The 13,567-nt window shown below is 42.3% G+C and overlaps 1 long non-coding RNA gene across 1 annotated transcript in view; it reads left to right on the top strand.

Moving 5' to 3' along the window:
* Positions 1-11,552, top strand: part of LOC142777499 (uncharacterized) — a 33,927-nt gene extending 22,375 nt beyond the window's left edge. The window contains exons 2-3 of the long non-coding RNA XR_012888139.1: positions 2,491-2,599; positions 11,506-11,552. This is a non-coding gene — a long non-coding RNA (uncharacterized LOC142777499). The remainder of the gene's footprint in view (positions 1-2,490; positions 2,600-11,505) is intronic.
* Positions 11,553-13,567: the final 2,015 nt, after the last annotated feature.

Raw genomic sequence — 13,567 nt, 5'->3', positions numbered from 1 at the left:
AAGAATGTACAATATTTTGACAACTCACAAAGAAAACTGGTATTAATCTAATTGCTGATTCATCATTCAAAATAACAATTAGGAACAGTTCAAAATTCACTGCCATATTTAAAAATATTTGCTATGAACCTAAAGTCGCTTACATCGATCACTTAGCACTGAAAAAAAAACTAAATTTACCAATCACGTAAATGTGCTACTGCTGAATTTTTTAAGTCAGTAAGTTCTTTTAAAACAAAAATATTGTTTGGAAGTTTGTTCCCTATTTCGATGGCATCTGGAAAAAAATATCGAAACGTGTCTGTATTTTTTCAGTATAGTTTTACGACACAGTATAGGTTAGTTCGGAGATTTATTTTGTCTGGATTGTGTAAATATTTCAGCTTATCCATTTCAAAGGGACTGTAATTTATTTGGAGCAATTTTTTTAGCCTATATTTATTTCTATGTCGTTCGAGAGGATCTAGGTTGCATCTTCGTAAGATGAATGTGACTGATTCCTTCCTTCGGTACGTTGAACAAATAAAGCGCACCACTAGTCTCTCTATTCTTTCTAGCTTCATAAGAGAAACTTGATGGGGACTCCCAATCCCAGATGAATATCCTAGTAATGTCCAAATGATGGCTGCGTATGCAACATGTTTTACGTCGTGCGATGCATCTTCTAGGTTCTTCCTCAATCGATTTACATTTTTAGGCTTTCGTGCAAACGTTATCTATATGCTCGTTGCATGTTAATTTTTTTCTAATTGTTACACCAAGGTACTTGAACTGGGTCCTATTCACCAACAAGTGTTCACCAATTTTGTACAAAAATGAATGGATTCTTTTTGTTTTGCTGATGTGTGTATATGTATATTTAGGATAATTAAATGTCATTTTTTATTTCCGACACCAGTTATCTGAATTTTGCAAAGAGTTCTGAATTTGCACTTGGTCGTCTAGTTTGGTAAATGCGACATAGATTGATCAGTCATGTGAGAAAAGTTTAACATGAACACCCACTTCTGCCTCACTACTGATATCATTGATGTACAGCAGAAACATTAGCGGTCCCAACACAGAGCCTTGGGCCACTCTCGAAAGTAGAGCTAAGGGTTGTGATAAGTAACCATCCAGTTTTACTGCCTGCGTACATGTTAAATATGCTTCAATCTATTTTATTACCTGTTCATTTTATTTCTGCATGACGTGATTAAAAATGGAATGGGGTACCTTACAAATGCTTTTGAAAAATTCACACAAATCACAAAACCTGTAGTTTCATATCAATAAAAGCCACAAAATCACGAATTGTTTCTATTACCTGGGTCAAGATTGATAGCGCCATCATGAAGTCATGTTAGTAAGAGTACAGCAAAGCACTCTGATTCAGAAATGTAAACATGTATTTTGCTATTATGTGTGCAAACACTTTGCAAGCAACGGAAGTTTGTGATTTCGGACGGTAGTTTGTTGCCAGTTTACGATCTTTTATACTGGAATGACGAATGCAGTGTAACAATTTTGTGGCAGTAAGTGCGTTGTATAAAATTTTTGAAAGATGGTAGTTTGATAATGTGACATCTAGTCTGCAAGTTGCCTGAGGAATACAGTTAGTATATTATCGGGCCCACTTGATCCTTTCGTATTTATTTAGGTATAGCTGCTGAAATACCCATTCCTTAGCCATTTTAAGTGTTTTCATTGGAATAGTAGGACAAATTCTTACGGCCTCTTCCGTGCTTGCTCCCCAGGTGGTCAGAATTTCCGGAGCCCTTCACTACGGCGCCTCCCATAAATATATGGTGGTTTCGGGACGTTGAACCCTACATATGTATCAATCATTATATATATCCCTACTTGCTGTAGTGTAAGACAGGTTTCAAGGTCACTGGTTTTATTTATCCGGGTTTACTTTGCCGATCCGGTAAATTATCTCCACTGTAGTGAATTCTACACCAAGAAATCTAAAAAAATGTCATTTACAACGCATCTCTTTAAGACTTGTGCAGACTTATTCGCGGTCTCAGTGAGGCCAAACAATAAGATTATTTTGTCTGCCTCCTTTTTCATACTTGGTGAAATTGTCAATTTCCTCTCGAACGATGGTCTCCAGTTTATCTATTCTATCTTTTATGTCATCAAGCATGGATAGCACACTTTGCAATTATTTCTGTTTTAGCATTTCCTTGAGCAATTTCCTTCCCGATGTCGTCTATTTTGCTATCTAAAGCGTTCTGTTGTGAATTTCCAGCAAATTTTCACTAGTTTTTGGGTCAGGGTTTTCCTCAACGTGAACAGATATCCGCAGCAATATTAAGACCAACTATTGTTCAAAATAGCACGGCATTTACGGAGGCATGGTAGAACTGACAAGGATCTATTATCACTACGATACGTAGAGCTGCAACCGACTTGCAATAGCAGCAAAAGTGTTTCAGACATCGTGCTCGTCAGCGAAATGCTGTGCTCTCTAAAGCCGATGTTCTCGCGCTGTCCTTTTTGTAGACTGGATGATGCTGACGTCGCGCCCACGGAAGCAAGTCCAGAAAGTGCGCACTCCAAGCTTGCATTTCTGCAACGTTGCGCAGGGATGACGAAAGAGGAGCGATCAGTAGTGAGTTGTATGCCAAGGTATCTCTATTGCAAAACCCAGCGCCACTGGTTACCAGCATCCAATATCATGCCTGAATATGGGCCCAGTATTGCGCTGTGTACAGGGACGCTGGGGTGGCAGCTTGCTGGGAGGAGCTGATAACTGTGCGCGAAATTGCTTCACGGGGTTGAAAAGGGGGGCCTAAATGCCACCAATAATATATATATATATATATATATATATATATATATATATATATATATATATATATATGAACGATGTGATAACTTTTTTCAAAACCCAGCGCCCTGTGCCATTACTGATTATAGGCCCAGTAATGCGCTGGATACTCGGACGCTGGGGTGGCATGTTACTGGGAGTCACTGGTTACTCTATGAACATATGACTTAACATGGTGAAAACGGGGTTGTCTATTCGCCAATTATAAGTAAATATATAAGGGGGAGACAGAAGGTTAGGTGGGAAGATGAAATTAAGAAGTTTGCTGGTAATAATTGGCAACAGCCAGCACACGACCGAGTTTACTGGCGGAACATATGTTCCACTAGTCAACTCGGTTTTTTCCATATGGAGAGGTGTTTGTACTGCAGTGGACATAGACAGGCTGATGATGATGATATAAGTGAAAGAAGTTATATAGCGCGCATTCACATAACAAAAAATAGTATCTACCGGCAGGATTCAAACTCACCACCTTGCGTTTGCCAACCGAGTACTCTGCCAACTACGCCATGCCATTTTTTTCTTTATTTTAGGCTAAACTTCACACACGGTGTTGTAATATAAAGATATTACAATACACAACGAAGACTAAAAATTAACCACGGCCGTCAAGAATTACTATCGCACATCACTTCCTAGAATTTCTTCATGGTCAGTAGGGCTTCTACTCTTTCTAACCATAAAGTACACATTCATCTGTTCTTATTACCTTGAGAAACCTTGAGATAATTTCTTTAAAATACTCTCTTTCCGGTATCCTGTCAGGGTCACAGTGAAATTCCGCCGTTTTAGAGCACCATAGACTGTGCAAGTCATTATGATAAAATCGAAAGGTAATTTATCATCATTCTCTATTGCCCAACGCCTGATTTTTTGAGGGTCTAACGGAAACTCTTCTTTATTTGTCCTTTGTAATACGTAGAACTCCTTCTCAACAGTGCAGGAAAACGTGGTCAATGGTTTCCCCTTTCTTACACACAGTGAGATCCCTAGGGCATACAACGCCCACGCTCCTCTAGGAACGTTCTAACAGGAAGTGTTCCAGTCTGTAATTTAAAAAAGAACGTTTCTGCACTCGGAGCTGTCAGCATTTTTAACTCGTTTAGGTACATTCTGACCCTTTTTGTGCTGTATATAGCGCTCTGTACAGTGGGATGGGGAGCATAGTGTCACATAAATGTTTGTACAGTTTTTTTCTTTCCAACAGACCACAGGTAGTCAGTCGAAAAACATACACGCAAAAACCGCAAGCCAGCCACGACATCCATCATGTGCTCTTGCATAGCGTCTGTAGTATTATGAGTGCTCACAACAAACTCAGGCAACAGTCTACTTAGTCTTGTTTGAAACACTGTTATTAGGTAAGGATCTGTTGTCTCGCGTAAAAAGAAAAACCAATTTATAACTGTTTGATGAGCAGATGTCTTAGTCTAATGCCTCCACACTTCACTTCACCCGCCCAAACAAATTCGTACAAATGCACCTTTCCCAGTTAGGCCCCCACATAAATATTGCAAACACCTGATGTAAATTCAGAACATTGACCCGGAAACAGTGCAGCATTTGCGTCACATAACATAGCCTAGACACAAAAAACCAGTTGCACGCAGTAGCCCTAGCAAACATCAACAGATGAGTTTAATTCCATCTTTTCGCGTTCTCTTTAATTTCCTTTGTATGCTGCGTCTAATATTCATCAGTACTCGACTGGCGTTTTTGTACATTTATAAGCTACGAAATATTCTCTAGTTGAAGGCGAACATTCATGCCAAAAGACGAGGCATTTAACCCGGTTTATGTCGCTTCCTGTAACTTCAGCGAAAGATTTAGAAACTCTGATTGATTTTTCTATACCTTCCTAGGAAGTACTACAAATCGCAACATCATCAGCGTATGCGAGTAGTTTGACCTCTGAGGATGGTACTCTAAAACCACTAATGATGTTGTTCTGCAATATCGACCGACATAATCTTTCATTGTAGATGCAAAACAACACTGGACTAACAGGGCAACCTTGACGCATTGAGTGCTCAATTATAATTGGGGGGAGGGGATTCAATGTCTTGTTGATTATTAGTCTTGTACTACCTCAATATGCCATGGCTACGCCGTCTATATTTATCTCACCAACCTTGATCTATATGTGGAGTTTAACGTCCGAAAACCACCATATGATATTGAGAGACGCCGTAGTAGAGGGCTCCTGAAATTTGAATGACCTGGGGTTCTTTAACGTGTATCTTAAGAACATTATTGTGCTCCAATACTGCGAACAAAAAAGCGTGGGCCACGCCATCAAACGCTGTCTCCAGATCCAGCTGGAGTATGACTACACGAGCTTGACTAACGTGATCACACTCGAGCACAGACCGCATTTTATGAACATTTGTTACTATGAAACGACCTTTGATTCCACACGTTTGGTGTGGACCAACGATATTTTTTATTACTTACTGAAGTCTAGCCGCCAAATTTTCAATAATATTTTGTAGTCTACGTTTGTCAGCGTGATTGGCCTGTACGCTGTGTCGTGCCAGAGCTTTTCAACATGATCTGTCTTCGGAACCAGAATGGTACGTAATTCACCAAAGGATAGTGGTAATTTCTTTTTCTCATATGTCTCGTTAAAAACGCCTGCAAGTATAGCAGACAATTCCCTTTTGAAACACTTGTACCACTTGGCACAAAAACCATCTGGACCCGGAGACTTGCGGGATTCAACTTATCAATCGCCCGTTAAACTTCAGATGCATATATAGATCATTCCAAAGCGCTTTTTGCTTCCTCCCTCACTGGAGGCATGCATCCCAAGTATTCTGCTTTAAATATTTGTAGGTATACCTGTCTTCACGCAAAATATTTTTCAAAATGCTTCAGAAATACGCATAAAGCGGCCGGTATGGGTTACTTGGTGACCATCCTTGTTAATTTTTCCAGGTGATTTCATTGAGCGTTCGTTTTTTCCACCCCTAACGCTCTTTTGATTGGCGTCTCTCCAGCAGCTAAAGCCTTAGCCCTAGCATGAACGAGTGCACCACGGTAGCGTTTCTCGTCATGCAGTGCAAGTTTCTGTTCAATATTGCATATGTAAAGATTATAGTCCCTCAGTTGTTTGCACTCCGAGCCAATTAGTCCTTTTCAGGTCATTCGGAGTTCGATTTCTTTCTTTTTCCTTTCGTAAGTCAATGTGCAAAAATTGATGAATAGTTTTTATTTTCATTCGCTGCGTCAACTCTTCCCATTGTTCTGCAAGTTTAACTTCGTCATTCATTTTTATTTCATTGATGCAGTTCATTACCTGGTCTAAGAAATATTCATCAGTGATCAAAGTGGAATTCATCTTCTACAGCACAGGTGGTAATGTTTCAGGCCCATGTACTCAGATTTGGGTGCACGTTAAAGAACCCTAGGTGGTCGAAATTTCCGGAGCCCTCCGGTACGGCATCTCTCCTAATCATATGGTGGTTTTGGGACGTTACTCTCCACATATCCACATATCAAATCAGTTTTTCACAGCTCTCATAAGAAGCTCAACCTTTAGTTTTCTCTCCCATGTCACTTTTAACTAAACAATAATCGCTGAAGTGTATTGGATAGAATGCATATGTCTTATAGTGGGCTATTATTTCAAGCGACACGTAAATGCAATCAAGGCGTGCATGGTCATTCCCCTGAAAATCTGTGTAACGCGCTTTCTGCGTTTCCTCCATACAGCCAGCCACGTCTTTTTACTATATTTCAGCAATTATGTGTGCTAGTGTCCTACTACTTTTAATGTACATGGCACACCCGTATGATTGATCTGGCCCGCTGAGGACGCAGTTAAAATCAGCAAGTAATACAAATTTTCTTTCCAAAGTGAAGTGTTCTTTTATCTTTGAAAAAAAAAAGTGAGCGTTCCTTGCAAATGGTTGGTGCATAAACACTCACAATACGCCACTGACATTCATTAAACAAAAAAAATCACAGGAAACCACTCTACCAGACGAGCAAGAGAAAGTATCTTGCACTACCAGACTCGGTAATTTAATAATGAACAAGACACAGCCTGCAGACGTGTTTATTTCTCGACACACAATTGTGTAGTAACGCGCCGTAAACCTCAACACCATGCCCCGGGTCTCTACATCACCATCTTTTTTTTGCTTCTTGTACAGCTAGTACATCCAGATCATGATCCACGAGCAGCCTGTGGACTTGGCTCTGTTTCCGCTTGGCAGCAGACCTCGAACATTTAGCGTTGCCCCTCTAAGTTTCTGTACAAAAGCCATGTCTACACAGTTAAGAAGTTAGCCCGGGGCATAATGCTTACTTTCTGCGTCTAGCACGGACCTAGACATCCTCGGAGCCTCCAAGTGGACCCGTGCCACTGGAGGACAGTGGTGACCTGTATTTGTCCGACATCAGGTAGGGACGCAGCCTTGTGCCACTGCGTCGGAACGAAGTCGCCTTCGCATTTGGTCCAGCTTCATGCTCATCACTGGACACCTCGCTCCGTCCAGCAGAAGGCTCTTGGGGTATTTTGCTCGGCGTCCCACTACTGGTACTTTCGGTCGACCCTGAAATTTGTTATGACAATTCCACCGGCTCGAGCTCCTTCGATGGGGTGCTTGTGTTGCCTTCTTCGGTTTGGCCAGCTGGCTCTTGAGTAACCTCCCCAGGTGCCTTGTCAGCTTTTGCCGTTGGTCTATCACCACCAGTTCGTGTGGCTGTACATGCTGAGGCATCTGGGTTCACCACGTCACCTTCCCATTTCGCCGCGTCTTCAGCCTCGGTCGCGTCCATCACCAACTCTGCTGTGTCTTCACCTTCAGCTGATCCAATAACCTATGCGTACGTACGCGCCCCGCCGCGGTGGTCTAGTGGCTAAGGTACTCGGCTGCTGACCCGCAGGGCGCGGGTTCGAATCCCGGCTGCGGCGGCTGCATTTCCGATGGAGGCGGAAATGTTGTAGGCCCGTGAGCTCAGATTTGGGTGCACGTCAAAGAACCCCAGGTGGTCTAAATTTCCGGAGCCCTCCACTACGGCGTCTCTCATAATCATATAGTGGTTTTGGGACGTTAAACCCCACATATCAATCAATGCGTACGTACGCATGCATTCATCTTCGCTGTGGCCGAACTGCCGACAAAACGAGCATCGGGGTACGTTACACTCTTTTCTAACATGGCCGGCACTTTGGCAGCGCACACTGCATTGGCCAACCAGGTGCAACCACAAGTGTCAGTCCACCAGCCACCCTGATTCAATGCGGAAGATCTTCAACCTTCACGCCACTCTTGAGCTTAAAGTGGCACTGACACAAAATTTCACGGCCGAGATAGCATATATGTTTGATTCCCAGGAACATTCGTATATAATCTGCAAAATATCAACAGCGCATAAAGCTGGGAAAGTGTTTTAAAAGAATTTTGAAATTTGCGTCAGCCCTTAACTCCATCGTGCCATTGACACAATCGAAGGGGACCCCCTACTTCCCTGACCTCACCACGCTGCAGTCAATAAAACAAGTTATGATGACGTCATATCCGCCATTTTTCGCCGCGTTTGTTACTGCAGTCTATATTTCTCGGTGGCTGGTTGCGAGTGCGTGGCCGTGGCACAGGCCTAGAAATTTCTGTATTTGAGTACATTGCAGTTTCATTTCCTATTTGGATGTAATTATTGATGCGCACCATGCGGAAGTGTGTCACAGTTTTGTGTGCTGACGTGGTAAAAAGCTGCACACGCTAGGTGGCGACAGTTGCACCCAGTTTTTGGAGCTCTCTCAAACCAAAACTGATACTGATCAATAATAAGGGCCTGTAAATAATTACTGTCGCGTGCTGCAGCAAACGATGTGTCGTTCTATGACTAACAGGCCCCCAGCAACACATTGCAGCATAAAAACATGAGGTTAAAGTTTTTTTGTCAGTACCCCTAAAGAAGCACAGACCGTGAGGTTGACCCCTTGTTTTTGACTCTTTGAACGCGTCAATGCTCTCGAGTGACTTGTATGACCTTTCGAAAAGCTGCCAACACCATCCGCAGGTCTTCATCGTTGACGCCATAGAGCAGCCAATGAAGGCGCAGCCGCACCTGCTGATCCTGAGGGTCTACAGTGATGCAGCGTCATCCCTTGACTTTCAGCTTCTTCATGTCCAGCGAGCGTTTCGTAGTGTCTTCGTTGCTCATGGTAACAGCCCTGACATGTTATATCTCGTAGACCCCCAGTGCCAACACCTCCGGCAGCAGTCCTGTAGGGCTAAGCGCGTCACGGAAATCTTCTACATGATATGGTCTGCCACGCACATCACCACGTGTAAACAGTGTTTTGCGCGATGCGTCTCTTGGGCAGTGGTGGCAAAATAATCTGGTATCTTTTGTCGTGATCTTTGGTCATCCTGTTACAGCGGCTAGTCTGTGCCGCAAACCCCGCTCCTACGGAGCACATGATCCTTGCGTCCGATGCGTGTGAGTGCCGACGAAAGAATGAACTACGCCACGCTATAACACGTTGGACAAGCTGTAAAGTGACTATCTGTCCCAGAAACACGCCGTTTTGCTTCATGTTTACAACTCGCACAGTCAACATAGACTTGATATTTCTTTCAAAATAACAATTGCGTCTTTATTCGACACTAACGAATGACTGCAGGCACCAAATAAAATGCGCATATTGGCAAGAGCACAAAGTTTTTTGAGGAATTCACATCTTAACTCTGAAAAATATCAATCGAACTGTAGGAGCAGCCACAAATTGCTGGCTGTTACTGCCGATTTTTTTTCTTTAATAGCCGTTTCTCGCTCTTGCTACTGGTCTACATGTACAGAGGTTTTATGATGACTTGTTTGATGCATAAGTGCGCACAGGATTGAATTTTCGGCAGACTTCTCGCGCAAGCGAAGTTATGTCAGCAAGGCCATAACGTCACTTATATCAATACCTACAACAAAAAAAAACCGCTGGGGACATTCTAATGCAGTCCGCTAAAACAGTATGCGAGCGTGCTAGCTCCCTAGGGGGTACCGTATTACCAACTGAAAATCACGTGTTTGTACGTACACGAGTCAGAGAAGCACCAGCTATACTGCGCCCGGCAGCTTTCAGTGACAGCTTGCGTTGCTGAAAGCACGACACATCGATCGTCACCGCTATTTGTGCGGGCACCTCACACGAGAAAAAGTAGTTTGTTTAGGTTGACTGATGTCTGAACGATACTTTACAGTCTTTCTATCACTTTAGAATTGTGCGTAGCTGAAGCAAGAAGTGCCGGTAACATGTACACCGATGTGGCCGGCACAATAGGCGTAACAAGGTCCATTTAAACAGGTCGCGAATGCTCAGGTGAAAAGCAGTCCAGAATCTATTGCTAGCGATATCAGCATGGGAAGGTATGGAAGCTGAGATTTAAGGGCGGCTGTGTATGAAGGGAACAAACACTAATAGTGAAAAAAAAACAAGTTGGATTCAAATTCGAACAATCAATAGGATTTACAAATAAGATTTCTTTTCTCCAACAATATATGTAGGTGTAAGGAAGAACGAATTTATGATGGTTTTCATCATTGTAGAAAATCTTCTTTCTAGCGCCCTTTGTCTGCGTTATATTATTCAGTGCAGCCCTTACACTACATGGATATACATGGCAAGCCCTGCTCGTAAAATGCGTCTGCGAAGACACACCCCTTCATGTGTTTTGGTGTTATGCGTTTTCTTGTGTTCTCTGTTGTGCACAAAATTGTTGGGTGCATTTTATTGTGGGTGAAAGTCTACAGTGAAGTGTCCAATGGGCAGTGGAACGATGTGAATTACACTTAACGCCGACTTCTTTCGTTGGCAGCTACAGAAACGATGTTCTGTGCAGGGATGCATTAGTAACCATCATATGCCTTGTGACCCATGTCTTCTAGATAAAGAAACAATGACAATGACTCAGAATTCACTGCTTGCTGGAGTTTCATCCATAATTATTCCTGCAGACCAGTTTGCTTCTTGAGCATGCAGTACCTTCTATTTGCAATATTAGTGAGCGTATCGTCAAAATATCTATCACGATCAAAATTGCATGTCTTCATTCGCTTACGTAGCGGTAATTTATTGAAGTAGTATGCAAAAAAGATAAACATACCGCAGGAAGTGTCCACAGATTTTTGTTTCTATGACCATTTTTGGCAGTGTAATAGATTAGAGTTATTATGACCATTGAATAAAACTAAAATGTCATCAGTTTGGCGAGACTAGGCGTCATTTATTCCTGGTAAAACCGAAGATAACAAGCAGTGTGCATACCAAAGAAGCTGCAAATGTGGGAAACAAATAAGCCACGCTGCAGATATCACGTGTGCACGCTGCTACGCGGTCGGTTGCCCTAATACATTGATGGAAAATGCCATGAACGGCGAATAAAAGTTCGAAGTATAGGTTTTCTTCTAAAACCGAGGCAAAGTGAATGGTAATACACCTAAACATCACTATTTAGTCATGAGTCTGTGTTAGATTATCTGGCGTTGGCTTGAAGTGCACTCGTGGATGACTTGCCGACGATCGCTTTAGCGCGAGCCCTTAGCAACCAGGAGCCCATGAAAAGTAATTTGGGATCAAATTTCGCGCTAGTGCACACAAAATGACGTCACTGGTTTACCAGCCATTGCGTCACATCCGCTTTATTATCTGTTCCACCAGAAGTGTTTTCTTCTTACAGAGATGACGCTAAGCCCCATGACCAGATGATCAGCCACCATTTTCTGAAGGTATGGGCTTCTATGAAGCCTTCGCTACCACTCTATATATAACTTGGTCCTAACTCTCGCTGGGACGGGGCGCTGGGTAAGGCCGCTCTCGAAGCAGCGGTGTTGCGATGCTTGAAATTTCTGCACTTTAGCTTTGAAACATTTTAACCATTACCTAATCTGATGCCTGAAGTAAGCGGAAGCACAAGCATTGCCAGAAGTGTATTTCTGCCCGGGTGAAAACACATCAGGTGGTCCCAGTTGGTGCCCGTTGAACTGGTTTATGGTAGAATTCCGAGTTCGTTCCCGCAGAGACTGGAACCAACTTCCCAGTTGAAACTGGCACTAGTCCCAGTTTCAAGTAGGACCAGTCTGAACTGGTACAAGGTACACTCAAACTAGAAGAATTGCTGGCAGCTGCGCCATACAAGGTGCCCACTAGCAGCCATGCATGCACAGCTGATGCGTAAGAATGACAAATCAGCCAGTTAAGAAGTTTATTCACATTTTCAAGAGAAAAATTTATGCACAATGTCTTCTTGTTCTATGCAGCAAGTCGCTTTGCAGATTTGTGAGCATCTTGAATTTTTTTTCCAGAGCACCTTCGTGATGATGGAGATCGTGTAGGTGACGTCTTCTCCTTTCATTGTGCTCAAATTGTGGACTGTGGCTGTAAAACAAGTGAAGAACATAGTCCATTTTGCAGGTAAACAAAGCCAAATCTAAGCATTTATATAATAAATGTATCTCTTCAACTCCAATACCTGCTAAAATGTTCACCTTTGTTGGTGTGAGGGGTTGCATTGGTAAGTGCCCAGTGGCTCTGGCCTTTGTTGCAGATACACCACACACGCTTCTTCCTGCCAGAAGCTCCATGCCCCAGATGATCCGGGCGGTGTTCTTGCACACCAAGGTAGCCGTTTTGTTATTCAGCACCTTTGCCGCCTGGCTGGCAGTTATGATGAGCCCTTTGAGAGGTTAAACTACAATAAAAGAACCATAAAAAAGAACACACACAGTCATGAAACTAAGTAATGCCAAGAATAAGAGGAACACATTTTCAAACTGTAGAAAATGAAGTTTGATACAGAGCACTCTTATTGCCTGAAAAAAGACAGAAAGATTTATATAGGAAAATCACTCGAATGTACAAAGTACGTATCAAGTCATTCTAATTGAGTTACTAAGTAATCACTTTCATTATAAGTAAAAGGGCAACTACTGACGTACACGTCCCATCCCTAAGGCTCATGGGCTGTTTCATTAAGGTAGTACATATATTATTACTTCAGTATGACTGTTACCAATACGTTTATGGGCGGTTGAAAAACGAACTTGCTAAATTTTTTACAACCTTACACTAACAGTAATGTAAGGTTAATGTCTAGGTTACTCACTGATGCATCAGGGAGGTGTGAAAGTATGCGTCAGGCACTAGATAAGAAAGAAAGCAGATTTCAATTACTGTCACTATAGGGTCTCTCAATGTGTGCAAAGGTAATGTGAGAGAAGCTTGGCATCAAGATCATTTATTTGTAAATGTGACATAATTGCAAGTGCTAAACATAAATCTAAAATCATCGTAGAACAAGTGAGATGAGATCACAAAAAACGAACGGTAGCAAGTTTCTAAATCGTGCCTTTTAAATTAGATGACCCCACTCATGATATTATAGCCTACACAATGCTACTTCTACGACAACGGGGTCAAATACTATATCACTCAAATTGCCAGAATTTCTAAAAAGCTTGCCAAAGTCTGTGCGTCATCAGTTTCTCTTTTCAAATTACAGTATAGCGTGTACTGTATACACAAACGGGAAGGCAAAGCAGGCTGCATCGCCATGGCACATTTTTCGCAAAACACTGCAAATTTAAGCTTTTACATTCACTTTATGAAGGTCAAGAAGTTTTGTAAACTGACTTATCATACCTATACTAAGAGGATGTAAACTTACTTACCCTACCTATACCAATACGATCAATTCAATGTAAAATGGGGATACTACAACATGTGTGAAAACACTGCAATTT

This window comes from Rhipicephalus microplus, chromosome X (genome assembly GCF_043290135.1).
Source record: "Rhipicephalus microplus isolate Deutch F79 chromosome X, USDA_Rmic, whole genome shotgun sequence".
NCBI lineage: Eukaryota > Metazoa > Arthropoda > Arachnida > Ixodida > Ixodidae > Rhipicephalus > Rhipicephalus microplus.
The sequence above is the reverse complement of the archived record's forward strand: the minus strand, read 5'-3'. Positions and strand labels throughout refer to the sequence as shown.